This window comes from Lolium rigidum, chromosome 6 (genome assembly GCF_022539505.1).
Source record: "Lolium rigidum isolate FL_2022 chromosome 6, APGP_CSIRO_Lrig_0.1, whole genome shotgun sequence".
Lineage (NCBI taxonomy): Eukaryota > Viridiplantae > Streptophyta > Magnoliopsida > Poales > Poaceae > Lolium > Lolium rigidum.
Window position 1 is genome coordinate 226,344,911 of NC_061513.1, and position 27,436 is coordinate 226,372,346.

The following is a 27,436-nucleotide window of genomic DNA, read 5'->3' on the forward strand; positions in this document are numbered from 1 at the left end:
GTATCCAATAAGCTACGTATGGTACTAGGTAGTCTGCAGCTGGTACCAGATAGCCACAGCCTAAACATTTCTTTACCTAAAATAAAGGGGGATTCCACAGCTAGTATTTCACAGCTGGTATCTCGTAGCTGGTAAATTATTATTTTTTTAATTGGAGGATTCATAATGGATACCCACAACTGAGTGGATACACCACAAAGAATTCTTCGTGAGACTCTAGCAAAGTATAAACTACAAGTTAGACCAAGACTAAACTTCTAACCTTGGAGTTTAATGATTATAAGAAAGGGAGTTTGAAGATCATTAGTAAACTCCAAGGGGGAGAGGAAGGCTGAAGGAGAAGTATTAAGAAATTGTTTGTAGTATGAGAGATAAAGAAAAAGGTCTGAACTGAAAGGAAGTCCAATCTTATTTTTATAAGGTTGATGGGAAGTACCCATATAAAAGTACTCTCAGGAGGTTGTCAGACCAGAAGCCGAGGTTCATATCTCGAAGAAGTAAGGGTTAGACCTTAACTTAAGTGGGTAATTGTAATTACTCAAAGCCAAGAGAACTTAAGTAAGTATTAGAAAATGAAGTTGGATGAAGAAGATATCGGAGGACAATCAAAGCCTAAGAAAACAAAAGATCGAAGGGTTTGACTATACCAAAACTAATGATTATTAGAAAGATTCCTTTCATGGAACCTAAAGAACCCAAAAGGAAGATAACTAGCTTAAAACTAGAAGCCATGATTGGATGGACTAAATGAGTCTAATCCATTCGTACGACTAAACAACCAGGACCATGCCTATCGTAATACCTTACCAAGTACCATTACTTTCATTATGGTAGTAAGGGAAAACAATACCCTACCTTAAATAAATCTTTTAAAATTAAGGTTTGAGTATCGTAGCTGGTAAATCGTAGTGCCATATTACACCGCAATCTGGATTACCGCAATTTGGTAGAACCAAGCTTTGAGTACCCAAATAGGAAGATGTCACCACAACCATTAGGAAAGTCCATTAACACAATAAGATGTCTTAATCCAAGAATTTTTGGATAGTAAGCCTATAAGCTTAGAGTGTTGGAAGAAATCATAGAATTGAAGAAAGTATCAGTGCCAGATATCAGAAGAATCCGGAAGGATCTGGACAAGGGATATGTTTCACTATATCTAGTGTGATCACCATGGAGTTGAAGGATGGTGATCTGTTCAAGACATTTCAACATTCTGAAACATGAGAGCGTTTGAACTTCGGGACGAAGTTCAGTTTAAGGGGGAGAGGCTGTAATATCCCAGGTTTAGAGGCTATAAAATGAGAGAACACCAAAGTGTGCATTGCATTCATGCATAGAAAATCCGGGGAATTTTCGCGCTTCAAATAAAACTTACCACAGTAACTGAAGTTTCACTTGACTTGCTGGAATTGAAGTAGATCATCAAGTCAAGCGCTATAAACTTCACTGTGATCTTTGCTAAAACCTTATTTTGGGTAGAGATGATTTGATCTATGTATTAGATCAAATGGAATTATATTTACAACAACACATTCTTTAATAATCAAAACCTAACTTATTAACACTTGAAAGTTAGCAACTACCTTTGTGTGTAATTTAATTCACTTATAAATAAGGTTAACCACAGGGTCTAAAGTGCATAAATGCCACACATTCTTATTTAAATCATAACTTATTAAGTATATGGAATATCATAAAACTAAATCCATTTACATTACGAATTATAGTTCAAACTATTTGAATAAAACTAACTATGAGTATTTTGAAACTCATATGATCATGCCTAGATGAATTCAAACACCAACTATCCAAACTTGAGAAATAACCATCAACCTTAACCTTTTTACCAATATTATAATGTAAATCCAATCAAAGATGGTATGATGACTCATCCACAATAATAAAACCATCCACATGATATTTAGTAGCAAATGCCACTTGGCTATCCAAAAATAAATCATATGAGAGGATAATGTCTATGCCATGTGGGATGAAAATATCTACATGACTTGCTTTCCAAGCTATGCCACCTCATGCTCAAAGGATTGCTATGGATGAGGGCATGACAACCAAGCACCTTACTCATCAAACCAACACAAGAGTCACCACTTAGGTGTCATGATATTAGGGCTTGCCCAAGCCTATAAATAGAGCCACACCCTTCATCCATTTGCTCATCAAGTACCATGATACATGGGAACAAACACATAGAGCCATTCCATGGGAATTAGCTAGAATCAAGATGAAGAAGCTAGGAGGTGGAGGCATACCACAAGATGCAGGTTTATCAGATTTCCTGAAGAACAAGCTACTGAAGATACCAAGGTAGAATTCCTAGGCAAACCATATATTTAGAGGATCATATCATCATCTCTTGAGTAGGACCTTAGGATATTCCAAGACATTGAGAAGTGAGAGAAGTTATAATACTAATCATATCCATGTTCATACAAGAATATTAGAGAAGTACTATGTTCAAGTCAATATTTAATCTTGGAGGTGAGAGCCATGTTCTATTAGTGAAACATAACGAAAGCTTATGCCCATATCCTAACTCTAGTTGTGTATCATATTGGTGATCACTACTTAAACCCTAAACTACATGTGAATTCCAACCCATGGATTACTTTGGATTATAATTATAACCCTGCCATGCCTCATGCCTATTTTATACTTCAATTAGTAAAGCATCACTAAAGTTCTAAACTTTCCAAATAGAATCCATCCCACATAAAATATTGTTTCCTAACTTGTGTATCATGTATCACAAATAATAACCCAAGCCATAATTAATTTATATGTGAATGATCACTATGGTTAAGCACTAGAAAAATAGAATGTGTTCACCATGCACATGTTCTAAATTTCAAATCAGTTAAACAGTTTTAATTCCTTAATTAACAAAGCAATTGAGATAAACCCTAAAATCATTTCTATTTGAAAATTTGAATTGTGTCTCATAAGAACCCCAAATTAATCAATTATAAAGTGATTGTTTATAAACAAAACAATACAACAGGTAGCATTATCAAATTGTTCTGATATTAAAATATTTTAGAATCTGCAAAACAACACATAATTCAAATCAAGTTAAAACCAGTAAATAAAAACAGAAAAAGAAAACAGAAATTTGAAAAAGAAAATGGAGGGAAACTTACCTTGCCAGGCCAAGCCGCACCAGATCAGCCCAGGACCAGCCCATCATCGTCACCGCGTCGACCAAGTCTCGGCCCAGCCCATGACACCGTACCCCTTCATCCAAAAATATCAGCGAGAGGGGGAGACTCGTCCTCATCCTCTTCCTCTCAGGCGCTCGACAGCACGACGCCCTCCTCGCTGCTGTCGATCTCTCCTTAAGTGGCCACGTGACGAGGCTCATTCTTAAAGCCTATAAATACCCCGAGACGAACCCTAGCTCTCAATTTCTTCTTTTCCCCTCCAATTTCTTCTCAGGCCGAAACCCTAGCTCGCCGGCCATCTCTTCTCGCCGGTGATTGGAGCACTCCCGAGCCATGTCGTGGTCACCATCGTCTTCCCCGACCTCTACTTGTTCGAGCCTACGCAAGGAATCGAGCTGCGAGCCCCGGAGCATCTTCACCGAGCCATCTTCTCCGACGCCGGTCACCGTCCACGCCGTCGATTCGGACCACCGCAAGCCTCACCGTCAAGCGATCTGTGCTCCTGGTGAGCTACTCGTTCCGCTGGTGCCCTCGGCCCATTCAATTGTATCCCAGATCATCACCACACCGTAAGCCGTGAGCGCCGCCGCCTCACCTCGCCGACGGCCATGTTCCGATGACCTTTCGGTAGCGGCGCTAGTACCAATCACTTCGTTATTGCGTGCTGAGGAGATTGGTAGTCCCCAATCGGCCGGGAGGGCCGGAATAGGTGGCGCCGTCGTCGACCGCCGCCGGCGATCTGCTCCCGCGCCATATTTCGATTTTGACCTGGTCCAATCCCACGTGGATGCCACGCTGGACCTGGTCCCACTCGTCGATCACTAGAGTAACGAGCGGATCGGGTAGCTTTAGTGTTTTCGTTTAAATTCAAATTCCAGTAAATAGATGAAACTTTGCAAAATCATAGAAATTCCATTTCAACTCAGAAAATTATGAATAAGATATCAAAACGCTCACAAAAATAAACTCTATTCAAATAAAATATAAAACAAAAATGTGTGACAAAATAAAAATCCATTTATTTTTAACCTTATTAATTATGCCATTTCATTTATTTACAATACAATTTCAATTCAATAATTAGTGAAGTTTCAAAATTAAATTTTAACTATTCAGTAACTAAGTAAAATGTTAAGCTTAATTTTATTTATCATATTTTCATTAACTTAATTATTAGTGGTAATCCATAAACCCTAATTAACAAATTACCATTTACCATTTTCTTTAAATAGTAATAACTCAAGAAAATATTATAAGCCAATATTATTTTGGTAAATCAAAACTTATTTACTTAAACATTCTTAAGTTAACAAATTAAATACTTTAAACCTAATAACAATGATTAAACCCTGATTCTTAATGAAACCTAAATAGAAGTTGCCCTAATTATTAATTCTTGTGAACATGAATAAAATGTCAAACCATTATTAATGTTGTTTCAAGGTAAATAGTAATCACACCTATCTTGTCAAATATCATTTGTAGAGTTGTACCATGATTTAGAAACCCTAGTTTCAAATTGAGTAAGACACTGGATCCCATTATTTCATGTGATCATTCCACCTTAGAACCAACTCTAAAACCCTAGATATGTGTCACATATGATCATGGGAGATTTACTTGACATATAGAACCCTAATTAGCAACAATTGAATACATGCTTAGGATCCACTAGTATAAAACCAAGTCACATGAGATTATCATTTCATGTTCCTATTCTTAATTAAAACCTACATGATGCACTAGTATCACCTAGGTATAAACCCTAACTTGTTAATTGAATTAGTACCATTGATCACCACTCCTATATACCATACCATTAAGATCAACCTCAATCATTAAACCCTAGTAGAACCATAATGATAAACCTAGTACCAACCTTGTGTAACAATTCACATCACATGCTCCTATCCAACTAAACCCTACTTAGGAAATGGTAAGCCACTTAGTTAAGGAACCATTAGTGTTTACTTAGTAAAGCAAATATGAGGCTATAGTAAACCCTAGCTCATAGCAACACCTTGACCATCATTCTTTGATATGATACCCATAATCAACCTTAGTAACAAACCTGCTAATACTTGCTACATATAGAACCAATTCAACTTAATAACCCAACTAATTCCTATTAGTGGAACTAGATGAATCCAATAGTAAACCCTAGAAAGCTATAACACCTATGTATAGTAGTTCATGTTCTTATTTAACCTGTTCTTCAAAAGTTATTCTTTTGAAGTAACATGTCAATCAAACCTTAGAAGCTTAATCCTTCTTTGAAATACTTCTTATTTCTTAAACAACATGTTCTTCAAAAGTTATTCTTTTGAAGTATAATACAAGTAATCATCAACCAGCATGTTCTGTAGAACTTAAAATTGACAACTGTTCTTTACATATTATTCCATCACTATTATTAGTGTGTATGATTGTTATGATGTATTATATCACTTGTATATGCTAGTCTTATAACCAAACCCTAATAAGAACCTTGTTTGAGAACCATTCTAAAAGTACAACCAACCCTAAAGAAATCTTTACAACTCATACATCCTAAATCATCGAGGTTAGGTTACGCTCGGGACGATTGCATCTCATATTATGCATTATAGCATCTTTGCCAGTTCTTTAAACATTGTCCTTACCGGACGATGATGGTATTTCAGAATTTGGAGTTCTCACGTATCGAAGCTTTTGCCTGCATAATCTTGCAGTCAAGAAAGGCAAGTTCATCGCTTGCTCATGTCATTTGATTATTTGTATCAAACTATATGCAAAGTACTATACTTATCACTCATGCATTGAAAAGCAAAGTATTATTTTACAATTATGAATATGACTATGTGGTGGGCAATGGAACCATGGTATGTGTTGATATGGTGGAGGTTCCATTGCATGGGTACTACTCATCTAGGACTAAGTACCAATGCCGTCCGGTGATTCTAGCGCCGTACATATCGCGTTATCCATAAGATCTATAATGGCTGCGGGGAAGTCAGCTGTATCTTTTCCCTTCTGCACGCCAACGGATCGGAGAGCCGGTGGGGTGCTGGAGGCACTACCGCAATAGGTTGGGAAATCCTTTTAAATCCCCATCCATTAGTGATGATAAGATCTTCGATCTATGAGGGATTGTCCGGAGTACACCATGAGTAAAGCCGTATTATCGGGGGAAGTCTACTGGAGGTGTACGGTTGGACAAAAGGGTGGGTTTGCAGGGTCGCGGAGAAGGCAGTGATTGGCTTGGATCTTATACTGGGCCTCACACCCAAGGAAGTGTGGACGAGGACATACTCTCGGCCGGCAACATGGTTAAGATCTCTTGTGGGGTAAAGTAACGCACCTCTGCGAGAGGGTATCAAGAATTGTGACTGTCACTCCCTGTTCCGGGAAGGAAGCTGCGAACGCGGCAGGAAAGGAACTCCACGAAGTTCTAGTCAACCTGTGAAGACCGACGGGCATAGTTTTCAGTATAAAATAAACCTTTTGAAGAAATGTTTATGAAAACTTGCATTGGCCTATGACTTTCTGGTCTATGGCTGTAGCTAGTGCATGATACACCTATTTCCTAATATGAACTTGCTGAGTACGCTCGTACTCATTCTATCCCATTTGAACCCCCTTCTTAGATCAAGGCACCGAAGGAGAAACTACCGGGTAACTCGAAGACAAAGGAGCCAACTGCAACAAAATGAAGAATCCAATCAAAGAAGTCCATGGAGTCAACTTCTGCATCAGCTATTATGGAAACCTAGACTAGTAATAGAAGGGAACCTTTCCCTAATCCTAGCACCTAAGTAGCTAGATTTCTATAGCAAGCCAATTAGCTCTTAAGCTTGAGTTAGCAATAAGATAGACTACGAGTCGTTCTTCGGAGCTTTATTTGAAGTTTTACCTCACTTGTAAAGTAGGAGGTTGTGTTGATCTTATGTAAACAGTTCGTGTGTACTTCTATAGACATACCTTGGACTCGCATATGTTTCTGTTGTACCACTCTGATAGATGTAATATGAGTGGAACGGTGTTTCACTTGTGTTATGTCAACGACTTGTGTACTACACCATGCAGTGATACGCTGGGTCACCGCTCTGATACCAGCTGCGGTGACCCAGCATACCACACAGGAGAGCTGTTATTGGTCCATCATAATCACCAAGCCAACCCTCAACCTTCCTCAAAGTCCTCTTAGGAAAAGTGTTCGCCATTATGGCTGTATACAAAAGCAGAATATTAGTAGTAATAATGCATCATAATAGCTATAATAAAGAATTATCGCACTAAAATATATGGTTTTGCTATTCTCATGTGAATAATCACCATATTTCTAGAGAATCCTTTACTATTTCTACTAGACTCCTACAGGTTTCTTCCCTATACTAGGTTTTTCCAACCTAAGGTCGCAACATTTGCTCTGATACCAGCTGCGGTGACCCAGCATACCACTGGCATGTTGTAGTATACAAGTCGTTGATATGATCTTTGCGAAGGGACTTCTTCACAATTTGCCATATCCCTCGAGTGGTACAACGAAACATTGCAGGTCATAACACTCCATACTTTATTACAAACATTGTCTTAACAAGTTGGTATTCTCACAGGTCCTATGAGAACACCCTAAGATACTACTTAAGTACGATTACAACTCATAACAAATATAAAAGAGAGCTCAACAACTTATTTAGGTAAGTTCTACGTTGCTCGGCTCTATGATGCTAGGGTATGTCACTACTCCTCCACCTCCGTGTCATCTGGTCCGTAGACTATCCCATAGTCTACGCCTTCCACTCCGCCGGTAAGATCAGGTTCTTCGTAGACCAGCTCGTAACTTCCTTCTGGTGCTCCATCGTTGATGGCCTCCACTTCCGGATCACAGTCTAGCAAGGGTGTCGAAAGAAAGTGAGTACGAGAGGTACTCGGCAAGTTCTAAAAGAATAAAAAGGTGTTTGATGCACTAGCTACGACCATTGATCAGGAAATCGCCGGTCAATGCATGTTTTGCAATCATTTCTTCAAAAGGTTGCTTTTATTATGAAAACTATGCCCGTCGGTCTTCACGGAGTTGACTAGAACTTCGTGGAGTTCCTTTCTGCCGCGTTCGCAGTTCCCTTCCGGAACAAGGAGTGACAGCCACAATTTGATACACTCGCGAGAGGTGCGTTACTTTTCCCACAAGATATCTCACCCTTTTCGCCATCCGCGAGGACTTGCCCCCGTTCACACTTCCTTTGGTGTGAGGCCAGGTATAAAGATCCAAGCCCACACTCGCCTTCTCCGCGACCGCAAACCCACCCTTTTGTCCAACCGTACACCTCCAGTAGACTTCCCCGATAATACGGCTTTACTCATGGTGTACTCCGGACAATCCCTCATAGATCGTAGAGCTTATCATCACTAATGGATGGGGATTTAAAAGGATTTCCCAACCTATTGCGGCGGTGCCTCCGGCACCCCACCGGCTCTCCGATCCGTTGGCGTGCGAAGGGAAAAGATACGGCTGGCTTCCCCGAGCCATTATAGATCTCATGGTCAACGCGGTGTGTACGGCGCTAGAATCAACTGGACGGCATTGGTAATTAATCCTAGGGTGATATAACCCATTGCAATGGAACCTCCACCATATCAACACATACCATGGTTCCATTGCCAGCCACATAGTCATATTCATAGTTGGAAAGTAACATTTCATTTGCGATGCGGGAATGATAAGTGTATAGCTTTGCATTAAAGTAATAGAAAATACTCAAGTTGGTATGAGCAAGGGTGAACTTGCTCGTGGACTGCGAGATAGTGCAGTTCAATGCAGTTGATGGAACCTGGACCTCGGGTTCTGTAAGAAGCATCATTGTCCGGTAAAGACAATGTTATAAAATCCAAATAATGCAATCATGGATGTATTATTTTATGTTGGATCCCTTTACCCCGTTGAGTTATAGCAGTTTAGGGTTGTATTTAAGATTTATGTCTTTGACGGTAATTTACAGTTGATTTAAAAGTCTTAATTATTGTAATTCACACAAAGTACAACAATTCAAAGTAAAACTATTTTACTTGATGATTTCCTTAGTCATTCCAAAAATAATTTGAAATTATAGAGTCACCTCTATAGTTTTTGGAATAAAAAGGAATATAGTATTTTCCTTGGAAAATACCTTTTGCAATAGAAATGACTTGGAATATTAGAATTTCATTTTGAAATGTTTGAAAATAAGTATTTGAACTTATTTGAGATTTTTCCTTGAATTTTTAAATACAAGGAAAAAATAGTTTAAAATTCCAAGTGATTATTTAAATTCTGAAAATTCATAATTTTGAATTTGTTTCATAAACTCCATTTCATATTTTATTCTTGTTAAGGTTTATTTTTCATTCATTAATCCAATTTTTAATGGATTTTTAGAGTTGTATTTGATTTATTAAAATTTGGTAAAGTTTTGGCTTTTTATTAAATGTAAAAAGACCAAAATACCCCCTGGACCCATATTGGCCCAGCCCAATAACCTAGGCCCATGGGACAGCCCACTAAGGCTTGCCCCATAGTGGCTCGGTGGCGCCGAACGGCCCACCCCACTCACTCACTCGGCCCTCTCACTCTCTTCGTCCCTAACCCTAGGCTCTTGCGACGCCCGTGGCGATGGCGTCGCCGCCATGGCCGCCGCCTCGCTCCGGCCAGCTCCGAGCTCCTCCACCGTAGCTACCTACCGAACCTGAACCGCCGCGTGCAGATCTATCGATCTGTCCGCGTAGTTTTCCCCTTCTCTTCCTATCCTGGCGAATCGCCTCCGATCTGGATCTCGGGAAGAATCGCCTCGACGAACTCCGGCGAGATCTCGTCCTCGCCGACGATGGGTACGCGCACGGGGTTGACCTGGCGCGGGTGCTGCTCGCGGTACTCGTGCCGTCGCCTCGGGTGCTTGCTACGGTGGTGCTTGGTTCGTGTCCGGGTTCGCCGGCGTAACGTTGGCGCCTACCCTGGACTTGCAGTCATGTAGGGCCGCGCGAGCACCTGCCTCGCCATGCCCTAGCCTCTCGCTTCCAGGCGCAAGTAAGTGTTGCATCTCTTCCTTCTCTTCTGTGCGCCTCCCCTTGTTACTGTTCTTCTTCCTCCTCATGCTCTGTTGCTCTCTGGTGATCCTGTGATCACACAGAGCCATGCTATTCCTATGCAATTTGCCTGTGCTTCTGTTAATTGCAAGCTCATGGCCCAATTACCATTTACTGGTACTGGCACATGCTGCTTTGCTTGCTATTCATGCTGTGCTTGCTTCTCTGCTGCTCCTAGCATGCTTTGTACTTGCCATGCTCTGTTGTGCTTGCTCAAAAGCTAACTATGCCATGCTATGCTTGGTTATGACTTGCTTGTGCTTACTGGTCTATCATGCTTGCTTGTCTAGGTGTACTTGTGATGCATCTGTGACACTTGTGTGTGTGCCAGTGGTGCCTGTGATATGCTTCAGTGCTTCCTCTGCAAGCCAATGATCCATTGGATCATTCCTTGCTTGTTGGCTAACTTTCCTGTGTAGCTTGGCTTGCTATAATTGACCCATTTGATCAATTGATTGTCAGTGATAGCTTACTGGCTAATACTGTGGCTAAATGATTTAATTATCTTTGTGATGCTGATGCTCAAGCATCACTGTGCTGTTGCTTACTTGTGCTTGTTACTCATCTTAGCTACCTAGACTTGCTCTAGTGGCTATAGATTAACTGTGTTGCTCAATAGTGTGCTACGTCATCGCTTAGCATGGATCCGTGATAAATTCATGCTTGTATTAATTAGATTATGATGAACTGCTTATGCGGTGATGATTAAATTACTTGCTTGCAAATGATTTGATTGTTCATGATTATCCGGCAAGCAAATAGAGTCCGAATCCATTTACGGATAGTGATGTGATATATTTGGCTTTCTCTTAATTGGTGCTAAGTGTGATGTGACCTCGGTAGCCCTGCTATCGATCGGTTGCTCACATGGTTGGTTGGATCTTGTTGGCTACTCATCTTTGCTTGCATATTTGGGAATCATAATAAATATGAATGCCAATATGCTTGCCTGTGAAGAAATCTAGGGTTTCTGATGGTTGTGTGCTTAGGATTTATCGTGTAGTCTTAGCTGCTAATCTATGCCATCTATCGGTGCTATCACGTGCATCTAATCCGGCTAGTGTGTGCATCTGTGCATATGTGCTAGTTTACGTGTACAAGATCCGTACCTAGATGCTTTCTATTTTGGTGGCTTTTGGTCAGCGGTATTCCTTGGTGAAAACCAAGTGATGATCTACCCATATGAGCATCTCGCTCATCCCATGCTTATTTCATGCATATGATGGATCAGATCCCTTGAATCTTTTCCGGGAACAAAGTATACCTTGTTCCAGCTCCTAGAAAGAAATGTTTTGTTGATGCGGACTTGTGGTTTGTGTCACGGCCCTTCACCTCCAGGTCTTGGATGATCTTCTCAGGTCACCATGATTTCTGGTGGTTGAGTGGGTGTGTGTGTTGGTTCTGTTCTTGCTCAAGAAGCTGGATGAATTATGCTGTGCTACCTTCACCTTACCTTGTGAATCCTTATCTGGTCGACTGGTTACTATTTCTAGGGTTTGTGTCCCTTTTATATGAACCCTGCTTCTGTTCTTGCATTGACACACAAGCCTGGCTTGCTTTGGTGACTAAGCTGATGCATGGCCTTGTTGTTGCCTGCCCAGCACACATGAGCTGTGTGCTCTCATATGCTTGAAACTTGAGCCCCTGGTGGTGCTCGGAGTTTGGTCTCGTCGCTGCCCTTATCTTGTGCTGTCCATGGTTTTGGACAAGCACAAGTGTGCATGACACTTGGTTCTGTCCAAACTGAATTCTTTGGCTAACACTAACATTATGGCTAGTGTTGGTGTTTTATTTTGCAGGTTTTTGAAGATGAATATGGCCAGAAGATATTCTCCAAGTCATTTAGTCTAGATTTTAGTTTAGGAACAATATTGTAATCTTCATTTTTATTTCTGTTTATTATTCATCAATTCTTGTATCAAGAATGTTGTAAAGACAATGTAATCTGTGTTGTGATATCAATAAAGCTCAAGTTTTTGTTTATGAGCTTTTGCTTTATGTAATGTTTATATTCTGAATTAAATATTGTATTTAATATTCAATTGTGAAATTCAAAGTTATTTGAATTCATAAGTTGTGTTTGTATTGAGAATTCATATTTATATTGTTCAATGCTTATTGTTAAATGTATTAACACTTGTCAAATGAAATCATTCCCCAAATCAATAAGATACAAAAGAGATCATGTCGAAATTCCCCTAACTCACATTGCCTAACCCTAAGTGCAAAATGAGAGAGAACCTCGATCCCTCTTAGGTTTAGTTGCAATAAGGCGCGAAAATTTCCCCCGTTTTGCAATGAAATGCACATCCCATTTCTAAATCTACCCTTCGTTGTTCCTATGTTCTGGGTTATTACAGCCTTCGACAGGTGAAAGACCATAAGCTGCAATCTCCATGGGAAGGACCCTTCGACGTTAGCAAAGTGCTTCATAACGGGTCGTACTACCTTGTTGATTTCCGCGAGCTGAAGGATAGACCTGCTAATTGGCACCGGAAACGCAAGCATGAGGATCCGGATGACATCTACGACGAGACAGATCGCCCTTGGAACATCGCACAGCTACGTCCTTTCTACACTTAGCATATTTTTTCCGAGTTACAAACTTTGTAATAGTTATACATGATCAATGAAATAAAGCTTATGGTTCACTCTTTGAGTCTTTTACCTCCTTTACTTGTTCATTTTAGATCGTGTATGTTTTTCCGACTAAAACCGCAGAGCTGGATGTTTCCGCCTAGGCGTGTATGAAAGTTGTGATTTTCAAAATCGTCCTTTAAGACGTAAGCCTAAGTTTTATGGTGGAAAATTTTTCTGTTGCGAACTCGTGGATTCCTGGTAGCGACTTCCGGCACCTAGGCTGGGGGCTTGTTTCCGCGGTTATGGACGGACGCCATTGGGTTTCGTCACCGCAGGCGAGCGTTTCCGGCCAAAGGTTTTCCGGCTCGTGGAAGGTCAAACGAGCAAGCCGGAAAATTAACAAACCAGCACTTGCTTTTAACAAACGAAACATGCAAATAAAAACGTATAGCAGGATAAGTTTTCCGCCCACGCATAATTGTTTCGTCCCTAGATACTTAAGAATTAAAGTTATATTACAAACCCTCGCTGGGGCCAAAATGATGCATTGTTTTTTCGCAGGACTAAGTTTTTACTTCTCCTTAACCGGAGAAGTTTCCACGTTGGCATCAGCTCCCCCTGCGTCAGTCGGAGCTTCCTTCTCTGCGTCTTTGGCAGGCAAAGAGACATCTTCATCTTCTTCCGCTCCAGCTGTAGTCGGAGAAGCAGCGCCACCTTGGTTCTTTGAGCTTGTCCACGTATACTGGCTTCCGGATTGGGCGGGCTTGTTTTCCGCTTCGCGATCCTCCAAAAGCTCAGCTTCGAGAGGTTCGTCAGCAGGAAGAACCACCTTTTCATAAAATTCATCATGGCGGATCCTCCGAGCAATGCGTGTATCATAGCCGCTAACCGCGTCAAGCAGCGCACTGACATCACATTCCGGAGGAACGCCAGAAGTCACCCGGTCCAGGTGTAAACTCGGATTATGCGCTAGGCACATAGCCAAGGACATGGCAGCTGCACCCCGTGCTGAAGAGGATTGCAGGTCCACAACCAGCTCCGGAAGCAAATCCATCCTCTTGATGAGCTTGCGCACATCGCAGGTTCGGCTCTTCTTGATGTTGAGGTTGTGACAGATTTTCCTGGAGGCGGAGATGAGATCCTTGCAGTCTTCTCCGGCCAGCTGAAGCAGGTCATCGCGCGGGAACTGGCTCCGACGTTCCTCGTCATATCCGAGTGGATCTGGAAGATGCAAATTTTGTTAAATACAACAAGTTACACATATGCTGTCGTATAAGTTTCGAGGACGTACCCATGACGTCGGAGTTGAGCAGGTCCCAGCAGCTCTCTGCTGTTTCCATATACTTGCGAAGACCTCCAATTTCTCTTTGCTGCTTCTGGATGATGTCACTGTCAGTTTGTATTTTCAGCTCAAACTCACCAGTTTTCCGAGCAAGCTCCGAGTTCTTCTCAGAAATTTTCTGTTCTGCCACTGCGAGTTTTGCTTCGAGATTCTTGTGTGAAGCACGTAGAGTCTCCAACTCGGAGGAAGCTGCAGCGAGAGAAGAGGAGGCACCTGCTCATAGTTATATAAAGCATCAAGGTCGGAAAGTGCGGGACATAACCCACAATCGTCAGATGATCGGAAACCAACCTTGAGCTTCTGAAAGTTGTTTCTTCAGATCCGCATTCTCCGCCTGAAAGCACTGGATTTTCTCCGCCTGGCTGATGGTCACACGATGGTGCAGCGCAATGTTTTTGTGCAACTCGTAATGCAGGGCTTTTTGTTCCTGCAAACACAGTCAGAAACGGAGTGAATTCCGCCATCATGGTTTAAGTCTTTCTAAAGCATTGTCGCTCGAAATTCTTTCCGCCATCATGCTTGGGGGCTACCACGACATTTAAAACTTTCCTTTCAGATTGAGTTCTCTAAAAGTATTCAGTCGCTAACTGATAGAGTTTCCGCCTAAATACTTGGGGGCTACTGGGGAGTTACCTTTTGCTTGCAAACAAGCTTGTCGAAGAATTCGCCAATGTTTTTCTTGACGTCCTGGATCTCCGACGTTTCAACGTCCGGTTTGTCCCAGGCATTGTTTAGCATAGCATTGAGCAAATCTTGCTCCAGCTCCCACTTCACTGCCTCCGTTAGTTTGTTAAAGAACTTCGTGGCATAGGCTTTTGGGGTGGAAGTAAGATCAGCCGGATCTCCAAAGTTTTTGGGGAAAACGACCATATCACCTGTGGTGGCTTCAGCTTTGCCAGAGGAATTAACTTCTGCCTCCCCCTGGTTTCGTCCTTCAGTTTCGTCATTGATGGGACCCTTGCCGCCGGAACCATCTCCGCTCGCTCTGTCGCTGCTAACCGGAATTACTTCCGGTGGAGTGGGTGCGGCAGGAGTTGGAGACTGGTCCGCGGGAGGAGGAGAAGGCTGCAGTGGGGCTTGTGGAGCGCTCGGAGGAGCTGGCGTCAAAGGGCCAACGGCGGGAGATTTCTTCTGTATATACTTAGTGATATGCTCCTGAACATTGGTCCGCGCGGTGGTAGGGTTCGGATTCCTATGAGCAAGTAATAGAAAAGTATACATAACACAGCTTACCAAGATAAACAACGCATGTTACTCGGAAGCTTACGCTGCGCCCGGAATGTTGGGACGTGAGGGTTTCCCTGCTGTCGAAAGCATCTTCAGGCGCTGGCGCTCCGCTTTCCTGGAGTCAAGCGGAGGTGGTTTGATCACCCTGGGTTTCTTGGCGGAAGCCTCGCCGCTGCCTCCGGCGTCGGAGCCAGAGACTTTGGCGCGGGAACGTTTTGTAGGTCGAGGAGCAGCCTTTCGGGGCACTCGTTCTTCTTCCTCCTCAGGGTCTTCCGGATCCTCTTCCACCGAGTCACCGCTAACGGGAACTCGGAGTATGGCGCGTATGTTTTCCTCCGCCAGAGAGTCAAGCTGCGAAAAGGGTGAGCAGAACAAGTTAAACACTTAGAAAATTGTGAAAGGATAAAGGAATGCGAAGGATTAAGTGCTTACCGGAGGACATTTGTCGTGTCTGCTAATATCCTTAATCAGTTCCGGGACCTGTTGGCCCCTAGCAATTTTCACCAATGTCTTGAACCTTCTCTTGAGGGAGTCGGCCGGAAGATCATGGCGAGTGACTCGGAGGAGATCGTCCGCCCCAGTGTAAGCGCACATCAGGCGTGCGTTGTAGCGCAGGGGTTGGATCCTCCGGGTAAACCAGGCCGAGGGTGAGTCGGGCCCCGGTTAGTCCATCATGAACTAACCAGAAATCCTCCGCGCAGCCTTCTCCAAGTATGGGTGATTGGGCAAGCGTGGGGATGAAGCTCCAGCTCGCCAATTCTTCCGGAGGCGTGTTGCTGAAGGGCGGGAGTCCATCGTGGACGCTCGGAACTGACGCGTTCTTCACATAAAACCATCCGGCGTTCCAGTACCGGACGGATTCGTGGGAGTCGTGAGGAGGATACATCCGACCAGAGCGGAGCATGAACGTCATACTTCCGCAGTTTAGCATAGCCTTGTCCTTCGTCTCTTTCTTCACTCGGAAAAAGAATTGCCATAGTTTGATGTCGGGTCGGATTCCGAGGTGCCCCTCGCAAAGAGTTGTGAAGTTCGAGAGCAGGAGGTAGGAGTTGGGGCAGATGTTGTGGGGCTGGAGCCCGTACGTGTCGAGGACGGAGAGGAAGAACTCCGAGCATGGGAGTGATAATCCGCGCTCGACCCATGCCTTTGTCATAACGCGTTCATCCGCGTCGGGTTTGGGAACGTCGGAGTCGCGCGTGAAACTCCAATGCTCGGAGATCATGCCTTCGTTTTGAAGCTCCCGGAGCTCCGCGTCAGTTGTCTCGCAGGGCCACCATTGACCCCGCACCCCTTCACGGCTCCGGGCCTTGGAAGCTTTCTTGTTTTCCACCTCTTGTACCTTGGCTGCCATTCTAGCTTGGCCTTGAAGCTCCTCTTCGAGCTCTTGGGCTGTTGGGATCCGGCCTAGTAAAGTACTGGAAGAGGCGGAGAACGGTTGAGCAAGCCTAACGTCGGAAACATATGGTGGTAGATACGCAATGGGATCCGGGCAAAATGGTTCCACGGCACTGGGATCCGGGCTACTCGGAGAACTACCAGTGCAGTGAGGAGAACCATGAGGCATGCTTCCGGCTGCACCCATGCGAGCTGAGTTGAGTAATCGGAAAATCTACACTACAACTACTTTTTATTCTACGAGACCGGTGCACGTACCGGCAATGGCGCGACGGTCCGGCGAAGCTCCGGCGAAGTAGAGGTCGATGAGCTAGCAGTTTCGAGCCTCCGATGACCACGAATCGGCGGCGGAGTTGATTTCCTGGTCAACCGTGGCAATCTTGGTTCGAGGAGAGGTTTGGGATGGCGGCGCGCGAAGCTCGCTGTGGCAAGGTTCGCCGGAGTTGAGATCCGTCGGGCGGCGCGGCGCGAGGAGGAAGATGAAGTGATGAGGAGCGGTGAAAGAATGAAGGGTTACCGCGGGCGAGGGTTATATATAGACCTCGCGCGGAGATTCGTGTTTTGGATCTGACGGTAGAAACTGAACAGTCACGCCGTTGGATGATCGACACGTTTCTTAGGTCAAATAACGGTAAAATGACGTGGAGGTAACTTAACTGTGCGCTCCCGAAATTCCCGGCTAGAAGATTTGTATCTCCGAAAATTTAGCGCGGGAAAAAAGGAAGTTGTGCGCGGGAGAAGTGGGCTTTCCGTTTCATTACCAGTCCAGAAGAAAGGAAGATTTCCGAATAGATGATACCGGAAACAAGTGAAGGTTTTTGAAGCTCTCCAAGATTCTCTTCGGATCCAAGCTGAATGAAGTCGAAGGAATGATGAATCTCGGAAAACTTCGGGGGCTACTGTTGTGGGTATACTTTATGGGTATATCGACGACATGGCCTGGATCCGGCAAGCCCGGGTGGCCCACCGACGGTGATGGTGGCATGTGGCCCATCGGGCGGCCCGAGCTTGTCGTTGATCGTGAAGGATGAAGTCCAGTCCCAGAACGAGGAGCCGGATCTTAACCGACCTACGAAGGAGGCCGGATCCGTGGAGGCCCATAAAGTATCCGGATCCAAGCACGGCCTAGAAGGAAGGCGGATCCTTGACGTACACGGCAAGATATTGTACCGTAGTTAGGTAACTTGTATTCCGGCTAGGACTCTCCATGTAAACCCTAGATCCGTGCGCCTATATAAGCCGGATCCCGGGAGCCCTAGAGGCACAACCACAACTCATTGTAACAACGCGAAAGGGCCCAGATAATTCCGGACAAGCAGCGAGTAGGGCCCCGTCATCGTGCAGGTGTTCCGAAGCTGGGTAAATCGCGTACCACCGTCCCGAGTGCACTCCGCCCTATGGCCCCTACTTCTTCTCCCCCTCGTGAGGATCCCTCCTCCGGGGTACCGTCGATTAGGCAACGACAGAGGGGCTCAATAACAAACTTATCAAGATACTCCAATGAGGAACTCATATTTTGCATGAACGAGGCAGAAGTATTGGTCAGATCAAAGGACATGAAGGTATACTTAGACGAGACACCATGAGTATAAGCATCATCAAGATAGTCCTTGGAACTGAGTTTGATTTGATGATAGCCCAAACTCAAATCAAATATGGGAAAGATAGCATATCCATAAAGGAGATACCTTATGACTTCAACACAAACAACACTAGACATCCCTTTATGAAGGAACAAAGTTGGATAGACCTTTTGTCTTTCAACTCTCCAAGTTGTTGATTAAGCTATACCAACTAGTCCAGGTTTATCCAGCACGGCTCTTCGAGAAGGAGTAGTTGAACGAACCAACGTACTCATGAACTCGATAACACGGTCATGTAACAACATGGTGATACTCCTAGAAAGACAACTAGAATATCACGAACCACCGGTATATCACTGAATTCAAGAGGGGATCTTGCTTTACAAAGCAATATGATATGGTCTTGAGAGCTTCGGCATAAACCTAACTCTTTGACCGAAGATGTGCGCCTGAACGAATGGACTTGGCAGCACAATAAAACTTCACTTAATAATTGGCGAACCAATCCTGCTAAGAAGTACACAAATGTCCTTGAATCTCGAAGCAATATCAATTGCTAAGAATCTCGGATAGCCACATCAATACAAACACCCCAACATTCCCAAGCACGAACAACTCGGAGGAAGGGCGAGTAAAGATATGTAAGAGCATCACTTCATCAATAAGGCCATGATACAAAGCACGACCTCATGATATAAAAGAGGGTGATACTCCAAGGTAGAGCAGAACAGAAGATAACTAGAATTCTTAATCTACGGATTACAACACTTTTACCAAGTCCTAGAAGTAGACAAGGTACTGTAGTTTGTTTCTCCTGACATACCGAAGTGGAATGTCCTGACGGACCACAAGGGTAACATACACTGAAGACATCAATGCACATTTGCAACTTGGATGCTAACTAGCAGACAAAGGTCGGAAAGCAACTGAATAGGAGGAACACAATCAGGATCAGAATTCCTGAGATGTAGATGCACTAGTTAATACTCTTGGAAAACTCGTGCTGAAAAGGGAGGTGTGGCAGAGTCACGGACATAGATGCGAGACTCACAAAGAGCACTCTTGTCGTGATCCATTTGGTTCAATGAAAGAACCTCTGCGATAGCTAGTGGAAGGGAAAGATCTTTATTGCCGCAGTTCAACACGACAATAACCACAAGCTTCAAGGCTAGCTTGATTTGAATTTAGCCATCCCGATGCAATGTTCAAACATTAACACCAGTGTTCAACGGCATGGATCTTGGGTTAAAGGCCAGCTTCATGCACTAAGATTCATTAGAATCCAGCACATTCGGGGACCTTCGGTTCAAGTCCAAAGGTTAAAACCCGAGAAAGAAGTAACCACTAGATGAGTGACACAGAGGACACTGCGATTTAGTAATCACGATATAGCATCTAGAAGCCATAACTAGCTTCAGAAGTGCCCAAGAAAATAAAAAGGAGGCATACAAGGTGAAAGGAAACCTCGAAGCCTAGAACAGAATTTTGTGGAACCCACAAATTAGAAAGATCATGATGGAAAGGAATCTCTCTGTTGAAACCAAACAAAGAGGAAGCAAAGAACACACACGACTCTAGAGAACTCTGCACTAGGTCAACTGGTTTAGAAACGTCATGCCTTTGAGGCACCTAAGTTTGAAATACCAGAAGAGATAGAAAATCTTTCAAATCAACACAAGATAAGGCACCTTAGAATTAGAGCGATACCAGATAAGGAGTAAAAAGAATCCTAATCATATTTTCGCAAATATTTTTAGCTTTCAAATAGTTTTCACAAACACTAGACTCAACATTGACCAATAGAAAGGGCTTCCTACAGGCAGTCCTGCTCTGATACCAAAACTTGTGGCACCCCCGGGATCAGGGTTAGACAGATACCAGATCTTCGTCTGACATAAGCCTAACCTAGAGCTCGAGAGACTACAGTGAGAGAATCGGTAACACAACAGTGACTCTACGACTCAAAAAGTAATACAAGCTCATAACTGAGCGAAGAACCAAAGTATTACAAGCAGAGGTCACTGACCTGGCAAACATCAATCAACGGAAGCGAAGTTATGCTATTAGACATAGCAAGATATCAAAAAGGCCTAAGAGGCCGGGAGCATAACGGCGACGTCCCAGCCCATAGATTCCGGGCTGCCACCCAGGAACCCCAAGCTACTCGTCGATGTCGACCTAGAAACCACCATCCGTTGGAGCGACTTCTTCGAAACAAAAGCATGCAAAGCTGAGTACAGGGACTCAACAAGACTTAGTACAACCTTTTAGCAAAGCGGGTATGCGGGCTTTCTGTGGAGCTTCTTTTGCGTAAAGCCAGTTTTCCTTTGTAAGACAAGAGAGAGGAGAAGCTCGACTACTCAGAACCTTTAAAAGGGGATAAGAGAGCGACATCTCTAACTCTATTGATCATCACATTGTATCCACCAATCTTCATCATCTCGAACCACTATCCTCGGATTACCCCCTCAACACCCGGAGAAGGTATCCGTAAACACACATTGGTTGCCAAGTTTTACGATCAAGTTCAAGTTGTCTATGATCACAGAATCCATTCCCAAGTCGTCCGTAACCGTGAACACGGCTTTTCGAAAAGATTTAACCCTGCAGGGGTGCACAACTTTACCCACACGTGCCAACCGATTCTTAGTGCCAGCACATTAGTTCTCTTCCTTGGAAAGCCGGCAGAGAGTGGTTGACCACGACCTTTACCTTGCTGTCGCTGAGACCATGAGTCACGCGCTAAGGATTGTTCCTCCGTAACGGGTCAAGTCCCGAAGTCGGTCCTTAACGATGTGAGGCGAGGTGGGTTTCCCCAGAGGCCGCAACCCCCAGCCACCACGGCCACGCTTACCTACCTGTTATGTACCTTTACCCCCAAGCAAAAATGCAATGCATATGACCAGGTAACGCGCAAACTATGTGACTCATGGAATCTACTAGGCAAGTTAGTGAGTCGAGAGGGTACCATAATAGGGCCTCGTGTGGTTGTACGCTCGGTCTTGGTTCAAGAGGCGAGAACTCGGTTCCTAGGGTCGGTAGAAATGAAACAACCCACCACATCCCAATGTGGCCTCTCGTCTGAGCCTTTAATCATGTTTAACAACATCTCTATACTTACCACGTCAACTTCGTCATGCTAGATTCATTTCATTGTAAGGCTCCAGATCCGAAGACCGGAGTAAATAGCGTAAGAAACTAAGCATGGCTAAGCATAAAGATATAAAGGCCCTAGCGATGCACACATGCCAAACCTAGGTATGCTAGGAGCAGTGGATCGGGTATTTGAGGCTACAAGGGTGGAACATGCAAAGGATAGGATAACTCTACCTATCGATAAAAGATAGTTGAATCGTGTGCAATATGTAGGAACCAGAAGTAAAAGCATTTCGAAATCATATATGAACCAGGTTAGGGCTTGCCTTTGTCCCTGACAAACCGAAGTGGAGCTTCGATAAATTTGTACTTGACTTGTTTGTCGGTGGACAAGTATTGACCTTCGGTGCTGTCGATCTTCATCGTCTCAGACTCGTGCTCTATCGATTGCGAAGAAGCAAACACTAGAAATAGAGAAATAACATTCAATACATGGCATCGATGCAATGCGCGTACAAGGACGATGATATGACACGTTAATAGGTATTGAAATCATCCCTAAACATGAAAGGCAATTTAAATGGGTTTGGAATGCCCTATGGTTAGCATTTCCATAACCCACATAAATAAAGAAAAGGGTTCATATTGTTCTTCTATTAAGGACAAGGATTAAAGTTGTTTAACAATGCATGCTTTTGATATCAAAGTGTAGATCTCATTTTTCTGAAGATTTTGATATATTATACACATTTTTCTGAATTAAAATGAATTAGTTATTGAATTTACAAGTTTTAGTCATTTTCTGAAATTCTAGTAATTATTAAAATTCTGACATAGGGGCCCACTGTCATAGTTTTATTCTTTATCTAGAATATTGGAAATGATTAAATTTCTGACGCCGGGACCCACCTGTCATGATTTTAATCTTTTACAGAAAAGATAAAACAAAATAAAAAGAAAAACAAAAAAGGGACGGGTCCCACCGGAGTCAACCGCCGGTGGTTGACCACGGCAGGCCGCCGCAGGTGAGGAGCGGCGCGGGGGCTCCCGGCCACGCCCGGACGCGCGGTTGGGCGCGTTGGACGCGCGCCGACGCGGGCGACCTCTCGGGAGGCGGCGCCGCCCGTTTGGGTCGCCGGAGCGACCGTGGCGGCGAGCGGCGCGGCGGCCGAGACGGCGCGCGACGCGGCGGCGTATGGGAGGGGAGCGAGGAAGGGAGCGGGCGCCGGGGCACCGGGAGCTCACCACGATGCTGTCGGGGTGGCCGGCAAGGGCGAAGGAGGCAGGGAGGCGCCACGGTGGTCGCCGGAAACTGCGCCGGCCTCGGAGAAGATGGAGTCGCTGGGGGCGATTCGAGCCTTCCCCGGTCGATTCCTTCGACGGGGTTGCTCGGGGAGGCGAGGCGGAGCCGATGGCGGTGGCCGTTGGGCGAGGGGGTGGCCGGAACAGCGGCGCAGGCGAGGTCTGCAGCCGGCCAGGGTTCCCTGCGCGCGGTCACAGAGAGAGAGGAAGAGAGGCACGGGAGGAAGAGAAGATAGGGACGGGAGAGAGGGCGTTGTGGAGGTCTTATCCCCGTCCAGGGGCGGCGGCGAGGATCTCGACGGCGAGGCCATCGATCGAGCGGCCGGACGAGAGCCAGGCAGCTCTCTGTCTGCCTGTCGAAGAAGACAGGCCATTTTGGCCAAAACCCCCTGCAGTTTTGGTGTTTCCCTGGAAGAAATAAACAGGGGAAAACTACTCTATTTTGGTGTTTTGAAATCTTTTAAAGATTCAAAATGTCTCTGAAAATTTAGGGAAAATATTTGGTGTCCTTCCCAATAATATTTGAGGATCGACATATTCAGGTTTTATTAAGTTTGAAATATTTCAAATAGAGGAAGAGATGCATATATTAGGGTTTCCACTTTAAATTAAGGTGCAATTTTTTTTAATGCAATTTACATGATGCTCATGATGCACAAAACAACTCCTAATTAGGGTTGGCTAAAACAGGGCTGTTACATATAGCTACGCAATATAAGAGATAGAATAGGATAGAGGTAACTGAGAGTGGAGCACGCGATGACACGGAGATGATTCCCGTAGTTCCCTTCCTTTGCAAGAAGGTACGTCTACGTTTGGAGGAGTGTGGTTGCTACGAAAGCCAAACCAACAGCCACGAAGGTTTCACTCAAATCTCCGGTGAGCAACGCCACGAAGGCCTAGCCCACTTCCACTAAGGGATTTCCTCAAGGCGGAAACCGGACCTTTACAAGGTTCTTGGGGCACACATCCACAACTGAATTGGAGGCTCCCAAATCTGTTACAATACAACAATCAACAACAACACATCAACACAAATCAACTAGGGAACCAAATAGGAACACTAGCATGAGATCCCTCAAACAAATGAGGGAGAAATGAAGAACGCTTCGGTGAGGATGTAGATCGGTGTCTTCTCCTTCGAATCTCCAAAGATCAAGAGCTTTGGTTGGGGGAGGAAGGAGATCTTGCAAATCTTGTGTTCTTGAGGTGGCTCTAATGGTGGTGAAGCTTGGCATTTTTCTTGCAATGATTGAGCAACTTGTCACTTTGGAGAAGAAAGCTATTTATATGATTGGAGCTCTCAGATCTGACCGTTGGGGCGAAATTCACTAACACCGGAAGTTCCGGCCAGGAGGGCCGGAAGTTCCGGCTTCCACCGGAAGTACCGGCCATGAGGGCCGGAACTTCCGCCTTCGACAGACGTCCAGTTCAGAAGATGTTGGGGCGGAACTTCCGGTGACCGGAAGTTCCGGCCAAGTTCCGTAATTTGGCGAAAACCATACTGGACATTACTGAGCCACAATTCCAGAATTCCGGAACTTGTCCGGAAGTTGGGCGGATGTTCCGCTGACTGGAACTTCCGGCCAACTCCACCGGAACTTCCGGTCAGGGAGAAACAGCTGCACACAGAACTGTGCTGAGAAGCTTCTGCTGAACGTACCAGGGCGGAACTTCCGCCAGAAACAAAAAGACCTGCAGAACTTCAGAAAATCCATATCATTTCACCGATCCAACATATTTCTTGATAACTTGTACCTGTCTACATCAACACACATAAATATATACCTAGTGTTGACATCAAACACACAAAACCCAAAAGGGCGGGAAATGTTCTTTCAATCTCCCCCTTTTTGGTGTTTGATGACAACACAAGTATTTGCAAGGAATGAATAATGTAAACCAACAATGTGAGAGATATAGAGGAGCTCCCCCTAGATATGAGCATTGGTACATAAGAAGCTCCCCCTATATCTTGCATCCGTCTTCCATGGGTTAGCAATACAACATAGTGATAAGCATATGGATAATAAGATCATGCACACATAGATAACCAAGGAGGACTCACATACGGAGTTTACCATACACATAGATAAGGTTCCAAACACTTAGATAGAGTTTACAAACCAAATAACTAAGAACATAGTTCGACACCACAAGGATAAATAGAATCACAAGCGATAAAAAACAAAGCCAACACGAGCTTGTGACTCCCCCATGCAAATACCCAACGGAGAGCAACCTAATAAGGTCTCACTCTCCCCCTTTGGCACAAAAGCACCAAAAAGGGATAGGAGAAGCTACACGCCCCAAGGGTCGGCGTTAGCCCAGCCGGGAGGGAGGTTCGATGGAGCGCCGGTGTAGGGAGGAGTGTGAGGAGGAGACTCGATCTCAAGACCATCCGGAGGAAGAGGAACACCATGCCGAGAAACCCACTCAGCCTCCGGAGTGATATTCTCCTCGGATCCGGGAGGAGACACTTCCACCTCAAGAGCCCTCATGATGCTCTTCTGACGAACCCGAGACTTCTTGGCTTCTGCATGCTGCTGATACTGACGGTGGTTGACTGCAGAGGTGAGGCAAAAAATCTGTCTCATGCGGCGTGCAAGCTTAGAAGCCCAGCTAGGTGGCTTCTCATCCATGGGGGTAACATCTTCTATAGGGGAGTTGTGGCGCTTGGTCCTCAAAACCTTCACTTCATGGGATGTGATATTGAGAGAAATAGAGTGAAGGAGGGTACTCTCACAAGTATCAACCCAAGTTTCCTCAATGAGTTTCATAATGTACGGAGCATACGAGGGAAGCTTCTTCTCCATCACACATGACCATATCTCATGGTAGATGTAGTCCATCACATCAAGCCTCTCACCGGTGCCCTTCTTAGCAAAAGAGTTTGCCATTAGATCCACTTCATATAGATGTAGCTCATCAAGGTTGCCACCCTTTGGTCCAATGGTCTCCCGGTAGACTCTAAGCATAATGTCCCAAGTAGGGAGAAGATCCGCACTCTTGCCCGGAATACCCCAACCTTTGATGTAGAGGTGCTCCAAGACTTCCCTTGTTTGAGTCCATGAACTATCATGGCACCTCCAACCATTTGCATCTACGCCCGGGTAGCGAGGGTATGATGTCTACGGGAGCTTCTATTCTTGTAGACAGTGTTGGGCCTCCAAGAGCAGAGGTTTGTAGAACAGCAGCAAGTTTCCCTTAAGTGGATCACCCAAGGTTTATCGATCTCATGGAGGAAGAGGTCAAAGATATCCCTCTCATGCAACCCCTGCAACCACAAAGCAAGAAGTCTCTTGTGTCCCCAACACACCTAATAGGTGCACTAGTTCGGCGAAGAGATAGTGAAATACATGTGGTATGAATAAGTAGTAGCAACGGCACCGTAAAAGTGCTTTGCCCGGGACAAGTAAACAAGCAAGTAGTAACGCAGCGAGTAGTAACGCAGAGAAACAATAAACAAGCAGCGACGAGCGAGTATTTAGGAACAAGGCCTAGGGATTAGACTTTCACTAGTGGACACTCTCAACATTGATCACATAACGCAACGGATAAATGCATACTCTACACTCTTGTTGGATGATGAACACATTGCGTAGGATTACACGAACCCTCAATGCCGGAGTTAACAAGCTCCACAATAATGCTCATATTTTAGTAACCTTTAGTGTAAGATAGATCAAAAGACTAAACCAAGTACTAACATAGCATGCACACTGTCACCTTCATGCATATGTAGGAGGAATAGATCACATCAATATTATCATAGCAATAGTTAACTTCGCAATCTACAAGAGATCATGATCATAGCATAAACCAAGTACTAACACGGTGCACACACTGTCACCTTTGCACACGTGCGGGAGGAATAAAACTACTTTAATAACATTGCTAGAGTAGCACATAGATAAATTGTGATACAAACACATTGCAATCATAAAGAGATATAAATAAGCACCTCACCATGCCATTCAACAGGTGAATAAGTATTCTCGTCAAATATAGCCTAAGAGACCCACACGGTGCACACACTCGTCACCTTTACACACGTGGGACAAGGAGTCTCCGGAGATCACATAAGTAAAACTCACTTGACTAGCATAGTGACATCTAGATTACAAGCATCATCATATGAATCTCAATCATGTAAGGCAGCTCATGAGATTATTGTATTGAAGTACATAGGAGAGAGATGAACCACATAGCTACCGGTACAGCCCCGAGCCTCGATGGAGAACTACTCCCTCCTCATGGGAGCAGCAGCGGTGATGAAGATGGCGGTGGAGATGGCAGCGGTGTCGATGGAGAAGTCTTCCGGGGCACTTCCCCGCACCGGCAGGGTGCCGGAACGGAGACTCCTGTCCCCCGGATCTTGGCTTCGCGATGGCGGCGGCTCTGGAAGGTTTTCCGTATCGTGGTTCTTCGTCTCAGGGTTTTCGCGACGGAGGCTTTATATAGGTGAAGAGGCGGCGCAGGAGGGTCGAAGGGGTGGCCACACCATATGGCGGCGCGGCCAGGGCCTGGGCCGCGCCGGCCTATGGTCTGGGGGCCCAGTGCCCCCTCTGGTCCTTCCCGGGTGTTCTGGATGCTTCCGGTGAAAATAGGAACCTGGGTCTTGATTTCGT